Source organism: Panulirus ornatus, chromosome 7 (assembly GCF_036320965.1).
Source record: "Panulirus ornatus isolate Po-2019 chromosome 7, ASM3632096v1, whole genome shotgun sequence".
Lineage (NCBI taxonomy): Eukaryota > Metazoa > Arthropoda > Malacostraca > Decapoda > Palinuridae > Panulirus > Panulirus ornatus.
In genome coordinates, this window is record NC_092230.1 from 44,028,471 (window position 1) to 44,045,485 (window position 17,015).

A 17,015-nucleotide genomic window follows, 5' to 3' on the forward strand; every position below is an offset into this window, starting at 1 on the left:
ATTCTCCGCACTGCTGGACGTCCAATTGCCAGTTCATTCTACATGCAAATACTAATTAAGTCAGTCTGTAATTACCCCGAGTGAAGGAGTCATGTTATTTTCAACATTACCCAAAAAGTATTCGCCCGTTTTTTTTTAGCTTTCGTGGCTTATGAAGAGTTTAAACCGTTAACAGAAGATTTGAACTTGAATTTCTTAAACATTTATGTCTTAATGATTCATGGAACTGTCGCCGGTGTAATCACCAAGGTCAGATGATTAACATGTTCCGGGAAAAAAAAGAATTACTGGTGTATTTCTAATTTTATTTATTTCTTTTTTTTTGCGATGATTGTTGTCATCAGACGAACGGCAGGGACAAGATGGCGTTCGCGATGACGTCATGGATTCAGGAGATGGCGTGGAGTTCTGGGGGGATTCCCCCACGCCCGCGCTCCCTCCCTCTCTCCTCGACTTGACTGATCGTCATTGAGAAGATAAATAGTTTCCTAGAAAGGGAAAATATTGCTACTACCACTACCACTACTACTACTACCACTACTACTACTAGTACTACTAGTACTAGTACTACTACTACTAGAATTGAAATAACGCAATAATGATCATAAACCCCCATAACTCAAATGATATATAGAGAGAGACTATCATATTTCCACAGGTAAAAGCTCTTGCCTAACACACTCCTCTAAGCTGACGACAACACCAGCCGTGTTGGAATGAGTCATTATGGTCATGAACCTTTTTACGATGTCTTTCGTAAACCCACAGTGTAGTCCAGCAGCGCATGACGCGGAACTCACGAATATATATGTGTCTCCTTTACCATTGCTCATCCCGTGCGTGAACAAGGTAAGTCTCGTTTTATATAAATTTACTAGAATTTATATATATATATATATATATATATATATATATATATATATATATATATATATATATATTTCATTTTTTTTTGAGTACCCAGAGGGTAGCCTTTGGTCTCGTGGGTCATGAAGGGCCCTAGGTAGCCCCCTGGCCTCGTGGGCCATGACAGACCCTAGGTAGCCCCATGGCCTCGTGGGTCATGAAGGGCCCTAGGTAGCCGCCTGGTCTCGTAGGTCATGAAGAGCCCTAGGTAGCCCCCTGGTCTCGTGGGCCATGACAGACCCTAGGTAGCTCCCCGGTCTCGTGGGTCATGACAGACCCTACGTAGCCCCCTGGCCTCGTGGGTCATGAAAGACCATAGGTAGCTCGCTGGCCTCGTGGATCATGAGAGACCCCAGGTAGCACCTGTCCTCGAGGATCACAAGAGACCCCAGGTAGCACCTGTCCTCGAGGATCATGAGAGACCGCTGGTAGCCCCTGTCCTCGAGGATCATGAGAGACCGCTGGTAGCCCCTGTCCTCGAGGATCATGAGAGACCCCAGGTAGCACCTGTCCTCGAGGATCACAAGAGACCCTGGGTAAACCTTGCCCTCGAGGACCATAAGAAACTCCAAGTAGCCCCTGTTCTCGAGGACCGTAAGAAACCCCAAGTAGCCCCTATCCTCGAGGATCATGAGACCCTAGGTAGCCCCTGGCCTCGGGGGAATATGACACACTGGGTAGCCCCTGGCCTCGAGGGATTATGACACACTGCGTAGCCCCTGGCCTCGAGGGATTATGACACACTGGGTAGCCCCTGGCCTCGGGGGAATATGACACACTGGGTAGCCCCCTGGCCTCGAGGGATTATGACACACTGGGTAGCCCCTGGCCTCGCGGGGATTATGACACACTGGGTAGCCCCCTGGCCTCGGGGGATGATGAGACGCCGTGCCTGGAATACTGGACATGAGAATCAATACGCCAGATCTACGCTCCTGTCAGTAAAAAACGTGAAGTTGATTATAACGTACGCATTATGACGCCAAAAGAGAGAGAGAGAGAGAGAGAGAGAGAGAGAGAGAGAGAGAGAGAGAGAGAGAGAGAGAGAGAGAGAGAGAGAGAGAGAACTTACCCATGACGCAAGTGAAACGTGCGCGCTGCGAGCGCGCTGAGGCTGCGTTAATCTTCCTCACATTCCTGCATATCGGGCCTGGGGGAGTGTGGAGAGGAGTGGAGGGGGGGGGAGTGTGGAGTGGAGTGGAGGGGGGGTGGAGTGGAGTGGAGTGGAGGGGGAGGTATGAATGTCCGACGCTCGCTCCAAGGCCGGCGCGCCATCACCGTAGCAACAGAGTTAAACGAACTTTTATGAAAGAGGATATTTCCATGCTGGGCTAACGTTAGACACTGGTTATTATTATTATTATTATTATTATTATTATTATTATTATTATTATTATTATTTTTTTTTTTTTTTCTTTTTCTTTCAAACTATTCGCCATTTCCCGCGTTAGCGAGGTAGCGTTAAGAACAGAGAACTGGGCCTTTGAGGGAATATCCTCACCTGGCCCACGTCTCTGTTCCTTCTTTTGGAAAATTAAAAAAAAAATAATGAGAGGGGAGGATTTCCAGCCCCCCCCCCGCTCCCTCCCCTTTTAGTCGCCTTCTACGACACGCAGGGAATACGTGGGAAGTATTCTTTCTCCCCTATCCCCGGGGATTATTATTATTATTATTATTATTATTATTATTATTATTATTATTATTATTATTATGATTTCTCCATCCGCTTATCTAACGAGGCCGGCTTAGGATCTGCTCTATGTCATATCGGGGGGTGACGCTCGCCGGTCTTGGCGTTGCGACACCCGGGAAATTTTTAAAAAAAAATGGGGAGTGGAGTGAGTGGGGGAGGAGGAGGGTGTTGGTGTTGGACGGGAAGTGTATGAAGACGACACCAGGAAAAAGGAAGTTTTCGTCGGTACATAATTGGACCTGAGTGGTGGCTTGAAATGAAGTGGATTTCTGAATCATTTCTCGACTTTGGTGTGGATGCAAGACCTTGGTGTGTGTGTGTATGTGTGTGTGTGTGTGTGGCCAGCGTCCTGCACCGTTCCCCAGCTGGTGCGTCCGGCGGGCCACAGTACCCAGCTGCGTAAGACAGTGTAGGGAGTGTAGGAGGGGGGTGTAGTGAGGCGGGCGTTGGACGACGTGTGATACACAGGTGTGAATATCCGGTAGTGGCTGATCGCGCACTGGGACGTGCCAGGATGGTTCAAGGCTCTGCAGGCTGGTCAGGAGTAGGTTACGGGGGTGCAGGCTGGCCAGGTGCAGGTTTCGGGGGTGCAGGTTGGCCTGGTGTAGGCTACGGGGGTGCAGGCTGGCCAGGTGTAGGCTACGGGGGTGTAGGCTGGCTAGGAGCAGGTTACGGGGGTGCAGGCTGGCCAGGAGCAGGTTACGGGAGTGCAGGTTGGCCAGGTGCAGGTTACGGGGGGTGCAGGCTGGCCAGGTGTAGGCTACGGGGGTGCAGGCTGGCCAGGTAGCAGGTCACAGTAGTGCAGGGTTGACGGGCAGCAGGTCACGGTGGTGCAGGCTGACAGGCAGCAGGTCACGGTGGTGCAGGCTGACAGGCAGCAGGTCTCGCTCATCGAAGCTGACACAGGTCAGGCTGGTGTAGGCTGATAGGCAGCAGGTCATAATGATGTAGGTTGACTGGCAAGTTATAGTGGTGCAGGCTAGCAGGCAGTAGGTCACTGTGATAGGGGCTGGGAGGCAGGTCACACGGTGGTACAGGATAGCATGCGGCAGGTCACGGTGATACAGAAGAGTAGACAGGTCACGGTGGTGCAGGCTGTCTGATAGCAGGCCACGGAGATGTGTACTGCCGGACGTGTAGCTATTCTGTGACGCAAACTGATGGATAGCAGGTCACGATATTACAGGCTCATCAACAAATCATGGTAAAGCAGGCTGACAGATCGTAGACCTCCCCCCCCACTGTGCAGGCTGACAACTGGTTAGGGTACAGGCTAACAGACAACAAACAGGTCACGCAGGTGCAGGTAAACCATGGTCATGCAGGCTTGGTAGGGGAGCAGGAGGATGCAGGTCGTGCTGGTGTAGGCCGGCAGGCTGGAGCTTCCGGCATGTCGCGAGTGTGTCACACCACTGGACCTGTGGTCCTCTTCTTACGTACCCCAGAGTTACACCGCCATAACTACCATCTAAACCCCCCCTTCCCTCCCTCCCCTTAGTGTGGCCTGCGCAGGCTCAGACCTTGACACATTGTGCCTCCCCCCCTTCCTGTAGCCATATATCCCCCCCCACACACCCCCATAATCCCCACAACAGGTTAGCAAATCCTCCATCCCCCCATATGGAGCAGCAGAGGCAGTGTCATCTGCTAATGGCAGAATGGTCCATAAACTCACCATCTCTGCTCACACGTAGTCTGGGTGTTCTTTTAAAACTTCGCCTGCGTCACGGGTGGTGATGGCGAGCCCTCAATGATCCGTAATTGATTTATATTAACAAAAAAAAAAAGAAGAATAATAATCTGAGTTATCCAAAGGCAAAGACAATATAACTTTTGTACTCATCGCTTCAAGCTGTTGTGAGGGAGGAGGGAACAGAGACGCATCCATCATCAACTTTTGGCAAAGTCTCCCTCCCTCCCTCTTACGTCATGCAGGACCGGGGAGTGAACGATAGTTAGGGAGACGAGGAACGATGGCATTGGCCACCTGCGGGTAGGGCAGGTGAAGGTGTGGGGAGGTGGGGGAATGGGAGGGATGGAGGAATGGGAGGTGGTGGTGGAGGGTGCGGGCAGTAGACACCAATGTCGACAAGAGGCAAGTACGACAAGTTCAGTTGGCTCGTGGTCCTGGTGGCGTGAAGACGTACTCGCTGCTGGTCCAAACTCACTCCCTCCTCCTTCTTTCCCCCCAACCTTACCGTTGCCTGCGGGTGGGGAAAAAAGAGAAAAAAAAGAACCAGTCACAGTCAATTCCAGGACGAGGAAAGAAGGTGCTAGCGTCGTCCAACGATTATTTCCCAGGAGGGGGAAAAAAATATATGAGCTACCGTGACATTGTTATTTCCTAGGATGAGTCTCTCTCCATAGTTTTGTGATTGCGAACCCCTAAAACCTGTGAATTCCGGGAGCTGGTTGGTGAGTTGTGACCAGTGTGTCTATCTGGTTGGAGCTGTGCTGACGACAACGCTTCGTTAAGCTGCAGGTGAGTGTGTGTCCCCCCCTCCGGCTCATCTTCAGTACGATCGGAAATCTCCTTTGACTGTATTTGTTTATACGTATTTGTAGATGTGTTTCGCTGGGGTTTTATTGCCGTTATTAGTAGTTGAAGACTAGATCAAGGGTTTTTGGGTTTGATGAATATATATATATATATATATATATATATATATATATATATATATATATATATATATATATATATATATATATAATGTGTGTATGTATGTATATATAATATAAATGTGTGAATATTTTTATTTATCATGATTTATGCATTATTTTTCTTCATTATTCACTCATGCACGATTTATTATTTTAAACGACCAAACATAACGGGAATGAGCCTTTGCGACAGTAATTACCCCCCAGTCTTCACAAGGCTCATTTACAGGATAGTTTACGTGTAAGAAAGCTCCTCTCTCTGTCGCATTGTATAAAATCCAAGCCTACCTTCAGGTATGGCTGCAGGGTATCAATTAATCTCACCAAGTTGGGTTAAAGGGTGATTCTTTGGTTATTCCTTTGCGTTATTAGTTACCGGGGGCCGGATTTCTGGCATGTAAACAATGGTACTTAAGAGGCTGTATTGAGACGTGAATTATAATTACTGTAATACGGTTTAATATGATCTTTCTCGTCAGTGTTATTAAATTCGGGCAAAATTGATCTTATCTGTATTTCTCTCGGTATTATTTGCCTTTTGGACATTTAATTTTAGGTTTGTAACGTTACAATTAGTTTTTTGCGTGTCTTTTTAAACGATTCCAACCTTCATTTTTCCGCAAATCACTTTATTTACCCACATGGAATAGGTTCCCGTGTGAATGTACGAAGCTAAATGTTTAACCCCCACCTCCCTCGTTCAGGTAGTAAAGTTGCCCTTTTTAGATTTTTTAGCATTTATATTTTTAATCTCCATTATGAACTGCAAGTAAGAGCGTACGATCCTCGAGCACGACTTTATGAGTGGGGTGGTGTGGGGTTGGGGTGTGGGGAGGGAAGGAAGGGGTTGAGGTTGAAGGTTCTCTTAGGCCATCATGCCCTTTGTGTTATGCTGTTGCCATTCAAGAGATGTGTTGTTGAATACCCATTTCAGAACCGTGCCTGGTACTTGACTTGGGAGGGAGGGAGGAGGAGAGCAGCTTTAATAAATACCAAATCAGTCCTTTACGGTCAACCCATCGTCACACAAAATTGCAGTGATGCGCGCGCGCGCGAATAACACCCCCCCTCCACAACCCCCCCCTCCATCGTGCCATGCCAGCGGAAAATGGTAAACGAGTCGTGAGGAAAGCTGGAGCTAACCTTGGCCACAGGCAGGTGGCTGTGTTTATAGAGCGTTACAAGGCTTGTTATTTGGGGGATCATAGCGGCGTGACTACGTTACAAATGACGGGGTTTCCAGTCATGGGATCATGAGGGTGTTTGGGTTGATTATGTTATTATTACTTGCTTGGGGGGGGGGGGTGTGGCGTGGGTTTTTTTTTTTTGTGTGTGTTTTTTTTAAAGTGTGGTGTTGATGGAGGATGTGGTGTTTGTTACAGATGTATTCTTCCTATGTTGTAGTGGTGGTTCCATCCACGTTATTAGTGCTTTTACATAGAACTTTTTTTTTTTTGTATTTAAAGTGGCTTTGATGAGGCGTTCAAATCACCCAACGAGCGACCACGTCACACAAGGCGTGTTGACAGTTTCCTGGAAGCCCCTTTTTATCCATCCAGCATTTCCTGGTCTCGTAACGTATTTCTTTCTCTCTGTCGTAAATCACACCCTGTTACTGTTGCTCGTCGCCTGCGTGTTGTCACAAGGTAATCGCTGCGTTGTTGAACATTTTTGGCTGTAAATTTTATCGGCTTTTTTTTTTTATGGTATCCACCACAGTACTTAGAGTTGCCGACGTGGAAAAAAAATGATATCAATTTTTTTCTTTTTACATACTGGCGTGGATGTTAAGGGCGTTGTTGGTAGATTTTACGTAATTTTTTTTTCTCCGTGTGTTCATAACTGATTTTAAAACTACCGTAAGTAGGATGAGGAGTTTCTCCTGTGGAGGATTTTAGGAGGCAACCAACGGTGTGTGTGAGGATGACACACTGGCCTCCTTGGTCGACCCCCCGACCTTGCACCTGGCCCAGTAGTGACCATCACACCCCGTTCATCCTCCCCAATTACGTACCACGATAAGTGGGTACCTGATATATATATATATATATATATATATATATATATATATATATATATATATATATATATATATATATATATATATTCTCGTGTCTCCCCTGATGTGATTATTACACGAAAGTGCACTTGGGTACTTTTCGTGTTTCATTTTCCCCGTGGACTCATAGGAATATATATATATATATATATTTATATATATATATATATATATATATATATATATATATATATATATATATATATATATGAACATAAAGGTGATGTAGAGCATTATACTGGTGTTACGACAATGGATTGAAACAAAAACTATTTATGAAAATGCCTTCTACGGCGGACGTTTCATGGAAATGGGCCCCCTCTCCCATCCTGAAACAGCCAATACTTTGGTTCATGAGCACAACAGCTCCATTCGAACCCCCGTTGGAGCATTTATCACCCACCCACCCACTTTCTCTTGAGTGATTTCCCAGATCTTGCATGAAAATGTCAAGTGCATGTGGCTAGCGAGGTAGGCATTTTCTGCATCAGGGTGGGTTATTTGGGTCAGCCCTTGGCCTCACTGGTGGATTTCTTAATGTTATTTGTTTATTTATGGCACGGCCCGTTACTTCAAAGTGCTTAATGATGTCTTGGAGATGTCTTGGCGTCTCCCGAGGTTAGCCCTGGCAACAATGTAGGTTATGTTTCCTGAGGTGGATGCGAGGACTTCTCTTAGCTTCCACTACGACATGAACGTAGATGATTTTTATTTGTCTTTGTCTAAAAAAAAAAAAAGAAGTCTAGTTTGCGTTGTCCATGATGTATATTATTACTTCCCAAACCTTCACTTTACTTCCTGATCAAAATGCCCCTAAAAGGTATTATTAAACACACGGAAGTACTCCCGTCCTTGACTAGGCTCCATTGTAGTTTATACCAAACTAGGAAATAGAATTAGGTTTTGTGTTTGTATGGTCTGGTTCTGAGGGGAGGAAGTATGGCACTCTTTAGGGTGATGGACTGGCTGGCTGGCTCAAGTGTGACCCTTAGTGCTTTCTCTTAAGTATGTCGGCGATATTGCCGACTCGTCTATCATGTTGTCTCTCTCTCTCTCTCCGTGGTTGTATGTTTTGGACAATCTCATGTTTACCAAATGGCGTCCTAGCTTCGTCTTTTCGATGTATATCAACTGACTGTTCTATTTCTCTCTTGTGTCTCCCCTGATGATGTGATTATTACACGAAAGTGCACTTCGGAACTTTTCGTGTTTCATTTTCCCCGTGGACTCATAGGAATATCTTGATCACGCGCAAAATTGTGATCCTTTCCTATATATATATATATATATATATATATATATATATATATATATATATATCGTCACGGTAAAGTACACAGGAGCATTATATGAAATATTCTGTAGAAAACTAGACCCAGGACAATATGTTGCTGTACACAATAGCCGTAGAAATGAATATTCAAATCATTAAAACAAAAGTCCCTTTTATGTGCATTGTGTGTCTAGCCTTCCATATATCATCGTTTTTTTTTTTTTTTGACCGGTTTTTGACCGTCATGTTGGATTTGTGGAGAACCAGTTTTCACGGTCCATTTCACACCCCACTTATCTACATGGAGCTCTCTCGGCTGAAGTGTGGGAAATGGAATTCTCAACCCTTGGAGTGGCGTGTTCGAATCCCAGTAGTTTGAGATGTTAAGATATCATCTACACACCCCCACCCACCTTTTTTTTTTTTCTTTTCTTTTTTTTTACAGGGCTCGTACAAGTTCAAGGGTGCGCTACAATCAGTACCTGGGAAAGGATGAACTCCTTTAGGAGTTTATTGAAAGAGTTGTGTGAGGTCGAATCTGTAACCCCTCTCAGTCCATTACCATGTAACCTCGCTCGTGGTGATGACTTTTCACTCGCCGCGTAACGTCATGGAAGGCCTAGTCCGGTAACACCAGAGTTCTTGCGTGTATAAGATGGTTGTAACGATACGAGGACAACATCGTAACAATATATAGCATCACGCACGACCGGTGGATCTACTGCTGTTGTTGTCATACCAGTTTGTAACACGAGGCCCAGGCTAGGTCAGGGTGGGTCAATCACCCCCTAGTCTGTCCCGTTACCCCTGAATCATAGTTACGATGTGATTTAGCCTGTAGCGAGAGCGGTGGCCATGTTGGATGGTGATCGGGACGAACCCGCGGTGGAATTGACATGGGGGTCGTGTCCTGTGGCGACGCGAAGTCGTGGTGGAATTCGCGGGTCATTGTGGAATTCGCGGTAATGCGGGAGAGGGTTAGGCCGTCGTCCACCGGCATCCTGTCACATAGCCTGTGATGTGAAAACTGGGCTCTGCTTATATTTGATTATTATTGTTATTACACACACACACACACACACACACACACACACACACACACACACACACATATGTATCTATCTCTATCTATCTATCTATCTATCTATATATATATATATATATATATATATATATATATATATATATATATATATATATATATCCCTGGGGATAGGGGAGAAAGAATACTTCCCACGTATTCTCTGCGTGTCGTAGAAGGCGACTAAAAGGGGAGGGAGCGGGGGGCTGGAAATCCTCCCCTCGTTTTTTTTTTTTTTTTCAAAAGAAGGAACAGAGAAGGGGGCCGGGTGAGGATATTCCCTCAGAGGCCCAGTCCTCTGTTCTTAACGCTACCTTGCTAACGCGGGAAATGGCGAATAGTTTGAAAGAAAGATTTCCCTGCGTAATCGTCGTTTTCCACGTTTGCGGGATAGCGCTAGGGATAGGTAGAAGAAAGGCCGCATCCCCTCGCATCCCTGTTCTAGCTGTCGTGTGTAATGCACCGAAACCACAGCTCCCTATCCACCACAACCAGGCCCCTTACACACCTTTTCAGCACTCCCTCTTCCGTTCTCTCTCTCGGCTACTTTTTTTTTTTTATTATTATTATCACATATCTCTCATGTATTACTTATTCGATCAAACTGCCTCACACGGCATACTGACCTGAAACATTTCATTTCCAACACATCCACCCTCCTTCCGCACAACATCGTCTGGAGAGAGAGAGAGAGAGAGAGAGAGAGAGAGAGAGAGAGAGAGAGAGAGAGCTAGCTAGCTTAGCTGTGGTGTATGACTTCGGCGGCGTCATTGTTCAAACTCGAGGATGTGAACCGTTAAGTGACTGTTGAACAAGAGTTCAAGCGAACCGAGTCCCGAGCCACCCATCCCTATATATAAATCAATGGCTGGCGGTGGTTGAGTTTTCCCGTTTGGTTAATGTTGGCCGGATGATGAAGCTTGGTGAATTGCAATTGTGGTTAGCCAGAGTTCCTGCCTGGATCATCATCCGTTTTCAGATGAATCTCTTCCAAGGCTGGGTGCATGATGGTTTAGATTAACCGTGAGTTGGTAAACCGGGTCTCGCGAGGATAATGACTAATAGTTTTAACGAGGTCGTTCAGATTAACCGTGAGTTGGTTAACCAGGTCGAGGATAATGACGACAGTTTTAACGAGGCCGTTGGTGATTTAAGGTGAGGCTAGGAGGACGCTGGCAGGGAGGAAGTCCGCTCCCGTAAACAGCCTCGTTTATGTAAGGCCTTGGCCGTTCCAGCAGTCAGCCCTCTTGTTTTTTATGTACTTTTTTTGTTGTTTTTGTTTTAGATTCCGTTGTTTGTTACGTAAACTGCGACTTTGTGTGTCGGTAATGGAGAAATAACTGCTTGATTACTTTGTTTTCGGTTTAGATTTCGTTGTTTGTTACGTAAACTGCGACTTTGTGTGTCTGTACTGGAGAAATAACAGCTTGATTATTTAAGACCTCTTTAAAGTGATCAGTTGTGTCAAAAGCCAGGAATAGATTAGGCAAGCATGTTTGTTTATTTATTTCCAGGACCCCCCCCCCTTTTTTTTTTTCTTCCATCAATGGCTCCTGCAGCCCAAGGCTGCGCTACATCCTGTAGAAGGGACACGTAAGACCCCTTTCGAAGCGAGGAGTTGTTGTGATGATGATCCAGTGATACGACCTCACGTATGGCGACTTTGACTCGTTGTGTGTATAAACCTCGGATCAGTTGAGAGTCCGGTAATGTTTAAACTTGATCGCCGTTTCCTGCGTTAGTGAGATAGCGCCAGGAACAGTCGGGAAGAAAGGCGGCATCCGCTGACGTCCATCCGCTGTAGCTGTCACACACCCCACCACCGGATGCCCGATAGAAACAGTGAACTTGAAGGGCACCTACCTCCTCCTCCCCCAGAGAAGAGCCTGTACAACACTAAGATACGTAGGCTACGTAGAGCTCTTGAAAAACGACCCGCGTCACCCAGACCTTCGCTATAGAGCCCCGCCCCATAGAGCTTCCTGGGAAGCCTAGTCTTGGTGTGGCCTTTTCTCTTTTGTGCCTTAACGTAGAGGTCGCGGTGCTTCTGTATCAAACATCCGGTGAAACTTGACGGGTGTTCGAACACGCTGTGGGTCAGCCACACACACACACACACACACACACACACACACACACACACACGGTCAAAGGTCAGCTACCATCTTCTGTTTTGGTAGGAGTATCTTTACCACTATATATATATATATATATATATATATATATATATATATATATATATATATATATATATATATATATTCAATCGAACAACTTGTTCATGGTTGGTGGCAGCAGCAGCAGGTTGCTATTGACGCGAGAAGTTTCAAGGTTTTAGATCCATCATTTTTTTTTTTTTTGGCCGTAGTTTTGCGGGCAACGTGTAACCATGACGAGGGTGTAGAGCGGTGAAGCTCTCTGGTCTGGAGATGTGAATCAAGTTCGCCACACACACATGACCTAGCCAACATGCATGGCGGGAGTGTTTGGGGGTCGTGTAGTCATCTACAGCACCTGAAGAAGGTTGGTTTTTTTTTTTTCAAAGAATTTAACGATTGTTGAATGTTATAGTAGTAATAGTAGTTTACGCTGACGGTCTTAATGACCTTGGCTGGTAGTTATGGTAGGTTTAAAAGCCAAAACAAACATAGAATACTGACAGAGGAAATATTTGCCATCGCAAAAGACTCGTATCACACACACACACACACACACACACACACACATATATATATATGTTCGCCTTATCCCGCGTTAGCAAAGTAGCGTTAAGAACAGAGGAGTGAGCCTTAGAGGGTATATATATCTCCTCCCTTGGCCCACCTCTCCGTTCCTTCTTATGGAAAATTATAAACGGGAGGGGAGGATTTCCAGCCCCCCCGCTCCCTCCCCTTTTAGTCGCCTTCTACGACAGGCAGGTAATACATGGGAAGTATTCTTTCTCTCCTATCCCCAGGGATATATATATATATATATATATATATATATATATATATATATATATATATATATATATATATATATATTACCAAATTTGTTCTGCATAACTGTATTTATCTAACTACGAGAAAAGTGGAAGATATATTTGAAAGAAAAGGAAATAAGGAAATAGATGTATCTATCTATCGTCTGTGTACGCTGTACTTCACGCTGTACTTCACGTCTGTAATCTGTATTTTGTGGTTTCGTCCACCCAGATTTATAATATTGTTTAAAGAAATTATATCTAATTTTAAAGCTTCTTGTCTTTGTAAGAGATTTAGATAAACCCTTACGTAAAACCTCTTTACGTAATGCTTCTGTGAACCCATAATTTATATTTTTTTTTTGTGTGTGTGTGTGAGTCATGCAGTTGCGTAGCACTTCCTGGCGACCTGTTCATGGAAGAAAGTGGTAATGTTTGTGGTGGCTTTTGTTGCAACCCACTTCCGGGAATGCTTTGTCTTGACGCCGTAACCCGCCGGGAAACCAGACACATCCAGTTCTTTTGTGTAAAGAAGATACCTGTTATCCCTCCTCCCATCCACCACCCCCTTTTTTCTTTTTTTTTTCTAACCTTGGGATTGTAGCGTTCCCACTTTGAGAGATATTTTTTTGTCTTTCTTTATTTCCACCCGGAAATTCAAGATCCTTCGTATCGGATCTTCTTCACACCAGTTCTGTTAAGAGAGGACTTGAAGGATATTTGAGGGAGAGAAGGATGCACAATGTGTTTGTGACCCATTTCCACCCGGAAATTCAAGATTCTTCGTATCGGATCTTCTTCACACCAGTTCTCTTAAAAGGACCTGAAGAATTTGTGAGGGAGAGAAGGATGCACAATGTGTTTGTGACCAGAAATTTCCTAAAGTCGACAATGTCATGTCATTTCTTCTTTTAACCAGCGCACATCTTCATCCAAGGTATATTCTCCCTCTCCCCCACAACGAACTCAAGAGGTTATTATTATATTATTATAACAAGTTCGTCGTGTTTTCAAATGTTATATAGTTGTATGATATTATGACACGTTTACATACATATACTTTTTTTTTATTCAACTTCATATAGATAAAACACCTATGAGCTGCTCTTTTGTATAAGTGTTAGAATAATATGTTGGGGATGATGGCTAGGCAGGTAGTGTTTTGTGATGTAAACACACCCAGAGCGTACACCAGGCTGGTCCCCCGCCCACACACATACACACACACACACACATCCTGTCACATGTGACGTCAGCCTGAAGGTTAACTAAGGTTTGGGATTCCCAGGATCCCATCTCTTGCACGCCCACGTCCTCGCGTGTGTGTACAGACAAGATACACACGCACACAAAGGCAGAGGTAGGCTACAGTGTGTGTGTGTGTGTGTGTGTGTGTACATGTCTAGATACATTGTACGTCTATTAACACAAGCGGTAAGTTCACACACCCTCACAAGCCCACACACTGCCTCGCAAACCCCCACACTGCCTCGCAAGCGCACTTACTTCCTCACAAGCGCACTTACTTCCTCACAAGCGCACTTACTTCCTCGTAAGCCCACTTACTTCCTCGTAAGCCCACTTACTTCCTCACAAGCCCTCACACTGCCCCGTAAGCCCACTTACTTCCTCGCAAGCCCTCACACTTCCTCGTAAGCCCACTTACTTCCTCGCAAGCCCTCACACTTCCTCGTAAGCCCACTTACTTCCTCGCAAGCCCTCACTCCCTCGCAAGCCCACTTACTTCCTCGCAAGCCCTAGTGAGAGTATGTATATATCTGTGTCATTGCCAGTTCTTCCTAAGGTTGAGATTTGAGCCCTTGGGGTTTCTCGTCTATTTACTGCCGCCATTTCTATGCTCTACACACTCCCATCCTCTCCTAACTCTTCTCTTGCAGTCCTCCAATATTCTGGTTCAACAGAAACATTCCACCCACATAACACATATACATAAACGCCCACACACACACACACACACACACACACACACATACTATTCACCGTGTACATACATATGCATACACACATATACATATATACACATGTACTTATTTATTCTTGGTGCCATCATCCCATTTCCGTCGCCACACATGAAATAACATCCTCCACCCCCTGGGGATAGGGGAGAGAGCCCTGGGGATAGGGGAGAGAGGATAGTGCCCACGCGTTTCCTGCCTATTGTAGACCGGAGCCACTGGAAATTCTCCCCTCCTGTATTACTTTCCAAAAGAGGTAAATTGGGAAGGGAGTCAGATGAGAATCTTGCCCTTCTAACCCTCAGATCATACGTTACTGACGCTCCCTTGCTTGTGTGGGATATATATATATATATATATATATATATATATATATATATATATATATATATATATATATATATATATGATCCCTGAGGATAGGGGAGAAAGAATACCTCCCACGTATTCCCTGCGTGTCGTAGAAGGCGACTAAAAGGGAAGGGACCGGAGGAGCTGGAAATCCTCCCCTCTCATTATTTATTTTCTAATTTTCCAAAAGAAGGAACAGAGAATGGGGCCAGGTGAGGATATTCCCTCAAAGGCCCAGTCCTGTGTTCTTAACGCTACCTCGCTAACGCGGGAAATGGCGAATAGTTTGAAAGAAAAAGAAAAAAAAAAAAATATATATATATATATATATATATATATATATATATATATATATATATATATACATACACACTCGTTACCATCACCTTAGAAAGCCTGGCGCATGCAAGTCGACACGACCTTCCTATCAGCTAGTACAACAATAACCCAGTGGCTTGTGTGTTCGACTGGTGTCGGATCTTGGCAAAGGTCATCGTAACCCATATTTCTGGTAACAGGAAACCTTGAGCAGGACTGTACGACCCTTGAGCACGACGGTACGACATTTTGCACGCGGCGGTACGACACTAAGGCCTTTTTTCCCCCCTGATACTTCTTAGTGTACACAGACAGACAGCACTCGTGTATCCCCGTCTCTTGACGTTTTCTATACCATGTCTTTACTCCTGTGTGTGTGTGTACACACACGCCAGCCAAAGCCAGGTATCCGTTTATCTAGTAATCCTGAGGGGAAAACGATGAACACCCTGGGTTGGTTGTGGACCTATAGCCGTGGTTAGGATTCGAACCCATCCGGGCTCGTCTTGTGTGACTGGCGCTCAAGAACTCCAACCACAAAGGGTGTAAAGTTGTAAATCATAAAGGGCGTAGAATTTGTAAATTACCTCTTTGTACTGTGCTGGGAGGGAGAATCTTAAAGTTAATGAGGATGGAGGCATGGCAGACCAATCTTTTTTCTTTCCTGCTTTGTTTCTGTTGTACTCTACATTCATCGCTGCCCCAGTCCTCGTCTTGCTTTTAGAAATGTAAAAGTCTTTCGACATGAATGGTTTGCCTTGCTTTTGTTTCCCGTGTTCTCTCTGGTGAATCAGAGTTTCTCTCAGGTAAAAAAAAAAAACTTGCCAGTTCTTCTCTCTCTCTTCCTCGTTGATCGAGTCTTCATTGTCCTACTTCTCATCATCATTGCAGCTTGTTCAAGGTTTTATGGCAGCTGTAAGCTCCTTACTGCTTATCTTCCATACGTCGAATAGTCTACGGTACCCAACGTCTCAAGTGAATTGATACACATCTCTGGGGCAATATTGAATTGTCAAGAAAATATATATAATATATATTCTTTTCTTTCTTTCAAACTATTCGCCATTTCCCGCGTTAGCAAGGTAGCGGTAAGAACAGAGGACTGGGCCTTTGAGGGAAATCCTCACTTGGCCCCCTTCTCTGTTCCTTCTTTTGGAAAATTTAGAAACGAGAGGGGAGGATTTCTAGCCCCCCGCTCCCTTCCCTTTTAGTCGCCTTCTACGACACGCAGGGAATACGTGGGAAGTATTCTTTCTCCCCTATTCCCAGGGATAATATATATATATATATATATATATATATATATATATATATATATATATATATATATATATACTCCATCTTCTTATCCATGTACTCCAAGGTAATCTTGACATTAACCTTAATATAAGTGACGTCTTGTACAGTTCTCCGAATGTGGTTTCCTGTTTTTGGGTATTGTCACTACCCGAGTTAGTTTGTTTTATGTTAGCTGAGCTGAGGCCCAAATCAAGGCCAATTCCATTAACTCTGAACATATCCTATCCTCAGCCAGGTATATCCATATTATCGACCAACTTCTAAGGTGTGGATGAACAGTTGGGTTGACTGTGGACCGACTGCCGACGCCAAGATTCGAACCTATCCGCTCTGGGCTGGGCGACCCGTGAATGCGGGGACGCTAACCGTTACTTTATGGCAGAATTGCATTTCATTTTCCATATAGCTGACCAGTGCTGGAGAACATGACCGC

At 44.9% G+C, this 17,015-nt stretch overlaps 1 protein-coding gene across 2 annotated transcripts in view; it reads left to right on the forward strand.

Annotated features, from left to right (window-relative positions):
- Positions 1-17,015, forward strand: part of LOC139749583 (serine protease inhibitor 88Ea-like) — a 142,067-nt gene that overhangs the window by 100,502 nt on the left and 24,550 nt on the right. Inside the window, exon 1 of one of the 2 annotated variants that reach the window (XM_071663655.1) lies at positions 4,562-5,081. The exons of the other annotated variant lie outside the window; for it this stretch is intronic. The gene's annotated coding sequence lies outside the window, so the exon portion shown is untranslated. Of the gene's footprint in view, positions 1-4,561; positions 5,082-17,015 lie in introns of those variants that run through there. 2 annotated transcript variants of the gene reach the window in all.